Here is a 13,393-nt window from a genome sequence, read left to right as displayed (position 1 = left end):
TAGCAAATATGTAAGTAGTCACTGTACTCTTTATTGCCGTGTACTCACAGTAAACACGGTGACAGTTTCACCTAGGAATTACTTGATGTGAGGGATCCCTGGGTGGCTCAGTGGTTTAGGGTCTGCCTTCGGCCCAGGGCATGATCCTGGAGTGCCGGGATCGGGTCCTTCATCAGGCTCCCTGCATGGAGCCTGCTTCTCCCTCTGCCTGTGTCTATCCCTCTCTCTCTCTCTTCTCTGTGTCTCTCATAAATGAATAAATAAAATCTTTTTAAAAAATGAATTACTTGATGAAACAGCAAATTTATTAATTTTATTGCATCTCAAACCTTGAGTATATGTCCTTGATATATTCTGTGGTAAAATTTATGTTTACTTACTTATCAGATGATGCTCATAGGAAAAGCAGTTATGCCATTCTTTGAGCTATAAGGTAAATTAGACATGTCTTCTCATAGGACAGCCCCCTCTTGAAAAAACTGACAAACTACAGTTGCTCAGACCTAGATATTTGGCAGAACTTTTGGAAATGAGCAAAAGGAGCTTGTCACTTCAAAGAAAACTGCTGACAGCTTTTGCTGCCAATGACAAAATTTGTTGTGAAGAAAATAACAGAACTTTGAAAAATTTGCGTTATTGAGAGATTGACAGTTTCCTGATATTTAAAGACTTGAGGTCATTAGAAACAAAATTTTTCTGATGATATGAGTGGCGATATTGATGACTATAATTTTTTTAAATATTGCAAAGCCAAATGTGTCAATATTTTGAAAGATCTGCAAAATGCAGCCATTTAATATTTCCTAAATAAGCAATGCATAATGTCACAGAATCACAAATGTATAAAAGACTCAAAGCACAAGACAGACCAAAGGATTTTAATGTAACAGAATACAAAAAGTACACTGATATGGTTTCAGATCTACAATTCAATAACCTTTGAGAAACTATCATTTGTCAGGCTCCACACTGGGCATGGAGGCTACTTGAAAAAAAAAAAAAAAAGAAGAAACTATCACTTGTGGAACTTTGATGCAGTATCAAAGAAGATACTATAGTCTATTAAAGTAACTATTTTCCTGGGTGCCTGGGTGGCTCAGTTGGTTAAGCAGCCAGCTCTTGATTTTGGTTCAGGTCATGATCTCAGGGTCATGGGACTGAACCCCTAGTTGAGCCCCATGCTCAGTGAAGAGTCTCCTTGAAATGTCTTTCTCTGCCCCTCCTCCCTCTCTGTTTTTCTTAAAGGCAGAAATTAAAGAGATTTGCAAAAATGTAAAACGTTACCACTTTTTAAATTTAATTTTGTAAATATAGTTTCCTAACAAATGCTGTTACTTATGATCTCATGTTATAAGTTTGGTTTTTTTAAATAAATTAATTAAAAGCTTAAGCATTAATTCCTAAATAGCAAATATACATTTCATAGTGCCACTCTAAATGTAATTTGTATTGTTGACCTTAAAAATAAAAGTTATTTTTACTAGGAAAAATGGATTTATTTGGAAATAGCAGAGAAGTGCAATCTAGGACATGGAAGCTATGGTAAAACCATAGGTAAGCCCAACAAAGGAGGGCATAATATTTTACGGAGAGGGAGCAAATTGGGAAGGGATGGTTTTGAATGAAAGCCCATTGGAGAAAAGCAACAGTTCAGAGTTATGAGGTTTCTCATTGGGTTAGGTGCTGGGGCAATTTCCTGTAGGAGATGCAATGTACCTCTTTTCCTATTGGGGCCCTTAATTGAGTCTTACCTGTTGAGGATTCTTCTGTAGGGGTCGATAATTGACAATTGTTCCTGTGATTGACTTCAATTGTTATAGGGGGTGAGAGTGCCCCTTTTTGGTTTCCCCACTCCATTTTAAATGAGGTTTCCTTTTATTATTTTTCACAGTATAAAGAAAGCCCTTAGACTGGAACTTGAGAACTAAGGCTTAATTACTTACTGGCACTGATCATGACCAAGCACACAATCCACACGTTCTCCAACCTATGTGAATATCTTTGTAGAAGAATGCTAAGCCCTACTCACGTGGGGCCCTGCTGCCAGGAGCCACGGGGTCACCACCTGCACTTCCACACAGTCCTTGAGAAAGCAGGGCTGGGGAAGGAAAGGAGGCTGTGAACTATCACCTTTGCCGGAACAAACCACAGTGGCCATCCCATCACCATTAGCAAGGCACTATCCTCATTTTACAGATGAGCAAACGAAGGCACAGTGAGATTAAGCAACTCCTCCCAAAGTATCCCGTTATAAGGCTGGTGGTGGGTGAGGCGGCAGGGAGCGGCGCGCGGAGATACTGCAACCCAAGCTGCACCCACCCCAGGGGGCAAGAACTTTCCCAGACGCCCGAAGACTCCGCTTAAGTGAACTACAACTGTCCTCCCAGCTCCTCAAGCATCAACTCCAACCCCCCACCCTTCAAACCGACTACTGAGTTGTTGCTGCCTCAAGGGCAGGTCTCGAAAGTTCCATATGTTGCGGGATGCCCAACTGACAACCAGCGGGAGGAGAAAATCGGCCACAACCTCGCCCACCTGGGACCGGAAGTGGCCCCCCGCCTCCGGCGGCTCTAGATCAATGCTTCCCAGAATTCCCCAGAACGGAAGTGCCTGAGACTACACGGCGTCCCGGGACTACACTTCCCAGAATGCCCAGGAGAACACCATCCACAGCCCGGTCCCACTACCTGGAGCTCCTGAACTCTACAGAGTTTCGGAAAAGAGCAAAGGCCACGGGTTACCCCTCCCAGGGGCACAAGTGCTTGGGGCCACTGGCAGCGTCTGGACTGTGCTTCCTGCAGTGCGCTAGGGCACCGATGACTACAGTTCTGGCAGAGAAGTGGGTTACCACACAGAGTGCTTGGACTGAATTTCCGAGAATCCCGGAGGGGAAAATATTCCATAGACACGTGTTTCTGGAACCAAAACGTCTCCAAAAAAACAGAGCTCCGGTGGACTGAGCGCCACTGACACGCTTGCCTGGCACAGAAGTTTTTTCCACTACATAGATCTCCTACACTAGTGTCCAGAGCGTCCTGTACAGTAGTGCTTCCTGTCAGGTTGCCCTTTGGTGTTTTGAATACAGGTATCCCTTGTTTCGTAAAGCTCTACTCCACTTTGCTTTTATAAAAGACTTACTTTAGTACTGGCTTTGGTAACTAGAAGAAATCCTAAAAGCATTTTCCCTTGTATGAAAAAATCCATTACCATACTAATATAAATCTTTCATAAAAACGAAGTTATTCCAATGTTCGAAAGTGGGGGATACTCCTGTGTGTTAAAGGAACGCTGTACTTTTAGATATTGGGAACCTGTAATCAGGTTCATTTTGGATGAATTCTGTGCCTTCGGTCAAACCCAGTCTTTTCTCTTTCTCACCTTAAAAAAAAAAAAAAAAGATTTTTATCTCGCTTCTCGTCCTTTTGGCTAAGATCAAGTGTAAAAGAAGATTTATGTATTTATCTGAGAGAGAAACAGCGTGAGAGAGAGAGAGAGCAACAGCAGGGGATAGGGCAGAGGGAGAAGAAGAAGCAGACTTCCCGCTGAGCAGGGAGCCTGCAGGGCTGGATCCCAAGACCCTGGGATCATGACCTGAGCAGGAGGCAGATGCATAACCAACTGAGCCACCCAGGCATGCCTCACTTTTGTTTTTTAGTTACACATGTAACTACACTAAACAGCAATGGTCAATAAAATAAATATCTTGTATAGGAGAGAAAAGTGAAGCTTGAAATACACAAAGAAAATAAAAACCATCATAAAGTGGAAACCACATGTGGGTTAAAATGGAGATCTTGAAGGAGGATTGGCTTGAACTGCATTGGACAATGAATTTAAGGAATACTGTATCAATCTTACCTGGACTGGAGTTTCCTTGTTCCATGTGTACCTGGACACATTGGGAGCTCTAACAGTTTAGCTGGCATGAGTTGTTGATTCCAAGGTACCAAGAAATGACAAAAATGCAAATGTTAATCAGGGCATAATGTAGAAGCAGCAAAAACCTTGGTTTTAATTGCTCACTCTAAAGAAACATGATCTCTTTAGATGAATGAGAGCTTCACTGGCAGGGAATTGGAGAAAGCACTGCAGTATCAAAAGGAGTAAATCCTTTATAAAATCTTGAAAATGTTTCCTCATCGAGTTCATCTTTAGGTATCACATCACCTACTTCTAATGTATTCTTGATAATGAAAATAATAAACAAGCCTTATTATTCCACAAACCAATTAAAATCAGAGCAGCCATGATTTATTCTGTGAGAGATGGACTGAGGTCCAGAAAAATGTATTCTTCACTGTTGTAAAGTGGAACCGAGGAGTCCACTTTACTACTCTTTTGGGGATTTGAACATTTTACAGCAAAACTCAAAAGTAATCGTAGCCCAATCAATTCAGATTCTGCTATTTTTGTGAAATAAAGCAGTAGATTAATTTTCCTGAGTCTGTTTTTTTTTCCATTTCTGCAATTGGGATGTGTTAACTTTTTCAGAATAGGAACACTACTTTTAGGAGAAATAATGGAAATCCCAAATTACCTGTAACTTAGGTAACATCTTACTTTTGAAGAAAAGCAATGTAATAACAAGGCATAGTTGAGGGAGAAGAAAAAGCTCCTGACATCACTGTTGTCTGCTCTATCTGGATTAGTTAGGTGGGGTCTACAGGGACCCAGGATGAAAACACTTAACTAGCTGTGACTAGTTAATCACCAGCATGATTTTTTTTTAAATCTTTATTTATTTATGATAGTCACAGAGAGAGAGAGAGAGAGAGAGGCAGAGACACAGGCAGAGGGAGAAGCAGGCTCCATGCACCAGGAGCCCAACGTGGGATTCGATCCCGGGTCTCCAGGATCGCGCCCTGGGCCAAAGGCAGGCGCCAAACCGCTGCGCCACCCAGGGATCCCTCACCAGCATGATTTATTCACACGTCATGTTGTTACCTTTTTTTCAATTCCCTGAATGCAATGACATCACCTAGGTCCTTTATATAACTTGAATAGGAGGCTACAGAGCTGCTTCCTTGGGGGGTATCTCAGGGAAAATTCTGTTATTAAGGAGTAGGGGCTCCTCCTGTTTTCATTTTCTAGAACTCTACTGTTGTTCTGGTAGTCCTTTAGGTTGAGAAAAAGCTGTAAGTTAGCCGAAATCTCAAATCTTGGTTTTCAAAAGTCTCTTTCTACCAAAAATGCGATTTGTTTTGCCCATTTGTTCTGGAAACACTGACTACATACATACTGCATTTAAGGCAGATTGTCTACCTTGGAGAAGCTCGAGTTACTGAGCTGTTAACTTCCTAAAAATGTGAGTCACAGAGACAGGTGTGTAAACTGTATTTAATGTACTATTAAGTGCATTGATTTTTTTGAGGGGAGGTAAGTGTGGCAGAGATTGCTATCTGCTCCCCAAACTCACTTCTTCCTTTGGGGCTAGGCCACATATCCCAGGTCCCTTATAGTTAGATGTGGCACATGGGTTCAGGCTTGCGGAATGTGAAGGGAAGCCCTGAACACCATTCACAAAACTGGTTCAGGGAAACCCCAATGCTTGATCCTCTGTTATTTTTGTGTTTGTCAACAGAATGAAAAGAGCACTGAGGAGGCTGGAACTACAAAGATGACAGAGGCTGGGTCTCTGACTCATCATAGGGAAGCTGCCCTTTAGCCAGTTGTTCTCTACTGGACAATGAGCCAGAAATAAAATCGTATTGTGTTAAGCTCCTGAGATGTGGGGGTTGATTTACAGCAGTTAGCCTATCCCCACTAATACAGGTAGGCAATAAAGTAGGTAGCTTTTGTTTTTTATATTTACTTTTGGAAGATGTCCAGAGGTAGGAAGAGGCTAGCTCATAAGTGCTGTAGAGGGCATGGTAAGAAAGTAAGGACTTTCAGTGATTCTGATGCTTTTGGGGGGTTTGGAGTCAGATCTCCCTCTCTAGCAGCTGATGAAAGTCAATAGGCCCTCTTCTTCCCCAAATAAACATACTCAAACAATTGTATAGATAATTTCAGAAGATTCTCTGACTCTCTGAAGCCCATGCATGGAGACTTAGATGGTCCATGGAATCCAGGTTGCTTTGGGTGGTGAAGACCACCTTTTAAAGAAATTGATGTATAATCCTAACTCTGGGAAACGAACTAGGGGTGGTGGAAGGGGAGGTGGGCGGGGGGTGGGGGTGACTGGGTGACAGGCACTGAGGGGGGCACTTGATGGGATGAGCACTGGGTGTTATTCTATATGTTGGCAAATTGAACACCAATAAAAAATAAATTTATAAAAAAATATATTAACTTTAGACATACAACATGATGATTCAATATTTGTATATATTGCAAAATGATTACCACAGTAAATCTAGCTATCATCTGTTAGTTTAGTTATTGTATTTTTTTGGTTCTAAGGTTTCTTTAAGAGTTCAAATTCTCTGGTGAAACCTTCCATCTTCTTGTCTTTCTTCTTGAATGCTTTAATCAATATTATTTTTAAGTCTGTCAGATAACTCTGGTATCTAGATCACCCAAATTGTTTTTGTTTATCTGGTCCTGATTCCTAGCAAACTTGATAATGTTTTGAATGCCAGATATTTTGTATGAACAATTATGAAAGTTCTGGATGATTTTATCATGTTTCATAAAAAAATAATTTTCTAGGGGCAGGCAGGTAAAGCAGATCACCTTTATTTGATGATAAATGGTTATCCATTGTTCATGAGGACATGAAGAATGTGGATACTCTTAGATACTTTTTGGAAGGAAGGTGTTCAGGAAACATCAAATTTAAAATATATATCTTTGGGACCAATAATCTTTAAAAAATTTCTCTTACAAAAATGGAAAGAAAGTAATTAATATTGACCCGGTAATTCACCACCTCTCCCTGGAATATCTTAGGAATTGTGATATCAGTCTGACCGCCATGTAAAAATGTGAGGAATTAAAAAATGGAAATAATATTTACTAGCATAAAGATAATAATTTTTTAAAAATATTTTTATTTATTCATTCATTAGAGACACACACACACAGAGAGGCAGAGACAGAGGCAGAGGGAGAAGCAGGCTCCCTGTAGGGAGATGCGAGAATCAATTCCAGGACCCAGGATCATGCCCTGAGCTGAAGGCAGACACTCAACCACTGAGACACTGAGGCATCCCAATAATCAATAAATTTAAATTCTAATTTAAAAGTAGGCTTTAACTGGATATACCTGGTTTGTCCAAATTGTCTACTGCAAATAAACTCAGAATTTATGTATATAATTCATATATGGTTTGCTGAAAAAATATAGTCTATAATGCAATTTCTTTATCCTTACATGAATGAGTAGTCAAATATAAAATCTAAGAGTTCTCAAACTAAACTTCCTCTAAGCTGGCATGCATCACTCACATTGCTGTTCAGCTGTTACTGTGAAGCCAAAATGCTATCCAGGGCATAATTACAAGCTGTGCTTCATCATTTCAGGCTGCTCAAAAAAGGAATGGTACATCTGGGCCTGATTTGGGCAAATATTGACACACATTTTTAGTGTTCATCTGTTATTCCTCAAATTGCTTTCCAGTGCAAGAAATAGGACTTCTTTGGAAGGTGTGTGTTTAATGGTTTTGAGGCCCTCCTAAAGGAAAGCTACATTTGGATGTGATTTTATTGTATATGCTTTCAATCATTAATAATATCTATTGTATAAGAACTATGAGTCATGTGAGTCTGCTAAGACAATTGATTACTTTGTGTTACGGCGTTAACAGGAGACTTGAAAGAAGAGAAATTTTATGGTTCTCAATTTTTCATTGACTTTTTTGGAGAGTGAAAAACATTCATCATTAAGAAATAAGTAAAAATTGCTACATAAACATAGTAGAATACTATGTAGCCAATAAAAGGATGTAGTAGATTAATTTGTTGATAGGGTAAATATCTTTAGCATATTGATGAATTTCTTTAAAGTTAGAAAATAGTATGCATGCTATAGTTGTAGTTTTGGAAAATATTATACAGAGGTATTTGCCTATATAACATGATGCATAGTAGATAAAGGTATTCACAGTATGTATCTGACTGGTGAGTTGGTGAGTTTGAATTTTCAAATATTTCACTTACACATTGAGTTTTTCTATACAATTTTATTTATCAATGTTTAGGCATTCATTTCAAGGCAGTTTATCGAGGTATAATTTACATATGATATTTATTCTTTTTAGCATGCAGTTCTGTGAATTTTGACTAACATATATGTCACTGAAATCAAGATATGGAATCTTCCATCCAGTCCAAAAAATTCCCTCATGTCCTTTATAATCACCCCCTGCTCTATCCTCAAATAGTATGTGTTACTAGTCACTGCTATTTTGCCTTTTCCAGAATGTTGTATAAATGGAATCACACAGTATGTAGCCTTTTGAGTCTGGCTTCTTTTCCCTTAATATAATGCATTTGAGATTCACTCATGCTGTTATACCAATAGTTTGTTATTTTAATTGCCAAGTAATATTGCATTGTAGGCCTATAACAGTTTGCTTTTCCACTCCCCAGTTAAAGGATATTTAGGTTGTTTTGAGGCTTTGCAGTTATAATATTGCCATCAATCTTTGCATATTTGCTTGAACCTGTTTTCAGGGTATTGCTGTATTGTATGCAATGTGTATGTTCATTAAAAACTGCCCCACTGTGTTTCAAAGTGGCTGTAGTATTTTGCATTTCTACAGCTATGTCTGAGAGCTCCACTTGCTCTGTATCCTTTTCAGCACTTGATATTGTCTGGTTTTCTCATTTGGGTTATTCTAATAGGTGTGTGTAGTTCTATCTCATTGTGGTTGTGTTGTTGATCACAGTATCATGTTTATTTGACATCCATATATGTTCTTTGAAGCACTTTTCAAAACTTGTCTTTAAGTGAGCTGTTTATTTTCTTAGTATTCAATGTTGAGAATTCTTTATATATTCTGAATACAATCCTGTTTTAACATATTTTGAAAACATTTTCCCAATCTATAGTCTTGATTTTTCATAACAGTGTCTTTTGAAAAGCAGAGGTTTTAAATTTTGATGAAGTACTGTCTACTAAATTTCTTATATGGATCATACTAAGAACTCCTTCCTTAACTCAAAGTGATAAAGAAAATTGTCCCACATTTTCTTCTAGACCCCTTATTGCTTAGGATTTACATTACATTAGATCTAAAGAGATCCATTTTGAGTTAACTTTTTGTATGGTATGATGTATAGGTTGAGATTCATTCTTTTGCACATGGATGTTTATTCCTGAATACATTGTTGAATGACTATTTCTCCCATTGAATTGCTTTGGCACATTTGCCAAAAATCAATTGACCATATATATGTGAGTCTATTTCTGGAGTCTATTATGTTCTGTTTTATGTGTCTATCCTTTCACCAATACTACACTGTGTTGACTATAGAAGCTTTATAGTAAGTCTTGAGATCAGATAATGTGAGTCTTCCAATATTATTTTCTTTTTTATGTTTTAGGCCATTCTTTACTTCTTACAGATTTTAGAAATAGCTTGTCAATTTCTGCAAAAACTCCTACTGGGATATTGAGTGTAACTGTGTTGGATTTATAGATCAATTAGGATAAATGGCTTAACAAGATTGTCTTCCATTCCATGAGAAACTCATATTTATTTGTTTGAGTGGTCTTTTAAATTTTTCATCAGTATTTTGTAATATGCAGCATAAAGATCACATACACTCATGTCTCTCTCCCCTCCACATTATATATTTGGTGCTATTGTAAATGGTCCTGCTTTTTTCTTTCTTGATTTCATTTTCCAATAGTTCAGAACAAGTATAGTGATTTTTGTATATATTTAGTTTTGTATCTAGTGACTTTGCTAAATTATTAGTTCTACTAGCTTTTTTTGTTGATTCCTTGAACTTTTCTGCATAATCTTAGCTTCTGCAATTAGAGTTTTATTTCTTCCTTTCCTCTTTATTTTTCTCACCTTAGTGCACTGGCTAGTACCTCCCAAATGATATTGACATGAGGTAGTGAGAGTAGAAGTCCTTTCCTTGTTTCCAAACTGCAGGTCAAAGTATCCAATCTTCTTTCCTTCTAGCAGTTTGCATTTTATTTTTTTAACATTAACTGGAATTAAAGTAAAAACATTAAAAAAGCAATTATACACCATTAAAAATGATGTCAATATTTTTGCCAATGTCTTTTATCAGCTTGAGGAAGTTTCCCTTTAATTCCTAGGTTTGGGTTGGGTTTTTTTTTAAGTCATGAATTGATGTTCAACTTTGTCAAATGCTTCTTTCCCTTCTGAGTTAGACAGTTTGACTTCTGTATATTGAAACAATCTGCATTTTCAGAATCAATACCACTTTATGATGCATTATTCTTTTTAGAAATTGCTAAATATGATATTTTGTTGGGGATTTCCATGTCTAGGTTCATGAAGGATATCAGTCAATAGTTTTCTGTTCTTAAAATGTCACTGTTGGATTTTGTTATCAGGGTAATCTTATTTCCTGAAATGATTGGCTAGAATTTGCCAGTAAAGCCATTTGCCCCTAGGTATTATTTGCTAGTTTTTATCTTTTTTACTTAAATTCAATTTAATTACCATATACTGTTTTATTCATTTCAAAGGTAAAATTTAGTGATTCATCGGTTGCAAACAACACCCAGTGCTAGATGGTTTTTATCTATACATTCAACTCGTTTAGGAGATATAGGACTATCCAGGCTGTCCACTTCTTTTTAAAAAAAAAAAAAAAGATTTTATTTATTCATGAGACACACAGAAAAAGGCAGAGACATAGGCAGAGGGAGAAGCAGGATCCTCGAGGGCAGCCTGATGCAGGATTCGATCCCAGGAGCCCAGGATCATGTCCTGAGCCAAAAGCAGTTGCTCAACCACTGAGCCACCCAGGCGTCCCAGACTGTCCACTTCTTGTGTACGCTTTGGTGATTTGTCTTTCAAGGAATTCATACATCCTTTGAAATTGTTAATTTTAGAGGCTTAAAGGTGTTCCTAATACTTACAGGCCCCTTGACACCTGCAAGCCATGCAATAGGTTGACATTCTGGAATTGCTGTTCCTGATGGTTGGCAAAAGGTTATCACTTGCTTGATATAGTTTAATTTCATTTGGATTAGAGGAAAAATACTTTGCATGACTACTTCTTTTAAATTTGGTATGATTTGCTTTATGGCTCAGAATACAATTTATCTTGGCAAACATTCCAAATGCACTTGAAAGTAATATATATTCAACCACTGTTGAATGAAATTTTCTCTAAATGGCAAATAAGTCAAGTTGGGTGGCAGTGTTGTTCAAGTCTTCTATATCCTTACTGATTTTCTATCATCTTGTTTTGCCAATTACTAAGAGAATTATTTAGTTTTACAAACATACTTGTGGTTTTCTATAAGTTTTTGCTTCATGAATCTTTAAACTGTTGTTAGATGCATATACATTTAGAATTGTATGTTACCTGCTGTACACTTTGTAATATTCCTTGTATGAATTCTTTGTTGATATGAATGTAATAGTCCAGCTTCCTCTGGATTAGTTTTGGATAGCATATCTTTTTTCTTTCTTTTTTTTTTTTTTGCATACCTTTTTTCATTTTTCATCTTTTAGCCTACTTAACCTCATTTAAAAAGTTTTTTATAGAAAACATACAGCCTATCTTAGGTTTTGCTTTTTTTATCCAGTCTGACAATGTTTTAACTGGTGTGTTTACAACACTTACATTTAATATAATTATTATCACAGGATTTGAACCTACCATCATGCTAATCTTTACTATTTCCACCATGTGTTATTCAATTTTCCTGCTTTTGGATTGAGTTTTGTTTTACTTTGTTTTTTAATAATTCCATTTTGTCTCTACTACTGGCTTATTATATACCAGTTTAAATTGTTATTTTTTTTAAGATTTATTTATTTATTCATGATAGACACTGACTGAGAGAGAGGCAGAGACATAGGCAGAGGGATAAGCAGGCTCCTTGCAGGGAGTCTGATGTGGGACTCAATCCCACATTCTGGGATCAGACCTGAGCCAAAGGCAGGTGCCCAACCGCTGAGCCACCCAGGCGTCCCTTTAAATTGTTTTTTAATGGTTATTCTGGGGCTTATAATATACACCTATAATCTTTCACAGTTTACCTTCTAATATTATGCCAATTCATGTGGTATAGAACAGCATACTTCCAATTTCTCTCTGCTCTGTTTTATGGTATTGTTACATTTTACTTATATAAGCTATAAACTCACAAAATCTTGCTCACATTTTTGGTTTAATGAATATTTTCAAGTGATTAAAAATGAGAAAAATATTTGACTTGATTTTTTAAAAGATTTTATTTACTTATTCATGAGAGACTCAGAGAGAGAGAGGCAGAGACACAGGCAGGAGAAGCAGGCTCCATGCAGGGAGCCCAATGTGATCCTGGGACTCCAGGTGAGTGCCTGAAGGTGGTGCTAAACCGCTGAGCTACCCGGGCTGCCCTTGACTTGATTTTAAGCATTTTCAAAGTCAGTCCCTCCCTTCCTTTCTTCCTTCCTTCCTTCCTTCCTTCCTTCCTTCCTTCCTTCCTTCCACCCTCCCTCCCTCCCTCTCTCTTTCTGATACAAATTTACTACTGGTATAATATTCTGTCTAAAGAAATTTCTTTAATATTTCTTATAGTGCTGATCTGCTGCTAGTGAATTCTATTACCTTTTATTCATCTGAAAATCTTTATTTTGCATATTTTTTTTGAAAAAACATTTTCATTGGGCTAGGAATTTCTGATTAACAGTATTTTGTTTCAGAATGTTAAAGGTATCACTCCATTGACTTCTGGCTTGTTTTTTTATTAGAAATCTGCTCTTCTCATCTGTTTCTTGTATGTAATTTGTCCTTTTTCTCAGCCACCAATATTTCGTCTGTCTTGTTCATTTTCAGCTGTTTGGCAACAATAGATCATGTTTTTGTTTGTTTTAAAATCCCGCTTGGGTACTCTGAGGTTCTTGGATCTGGTAGAGGTCTTTTTTTTTTTTTTTTTTGAAAACTCTCAGCCATTATCTCTGCAAATATTTATTTTCTCATTCTTGCTCTCTTCTCTTCCTAGATTTCTAATTTAACACATATTAGACCAGTTTTCCCACAGTTCTTTGATACTCTCTTCTGTATTCTTCACACTTTTTTAGTTTGATTTCAATTGACCTATATTCAAGTTCTGACTATTCTCAGTTTTCATGAGTCCTTCATGAGCATCCTTTGTGATAAATTTTTTCTAGCATTTCCTATTTGATTCTTTGTTAATAATCACGGAAATCCCATCTGTTCATGTATATTGTCTGTCCTTCTCATAAAAGCACTCAACACATCAACTAGTTACATAAAATTCTCTGATATTTCCAAAACTAGTTCA

The sequence above is a fragment of the Vulpes lagopus genome, chromosome 2 (assembly GCF_018345385.1).
Source record: "Vulpes lagopus strain Blue_001 chromosome 2, ASM1834538v1, whole genome shotgun sequence".
Taxonomy (NCBI): domain Eukaryota; kingdom Metazoa; phylum Chordata; class Mammalia; order Carnivora; family Canidae; genus Vulpes; species Vulpes lagopus.
Note: the sequence above shows the minus strand (reverse complement) of the source record.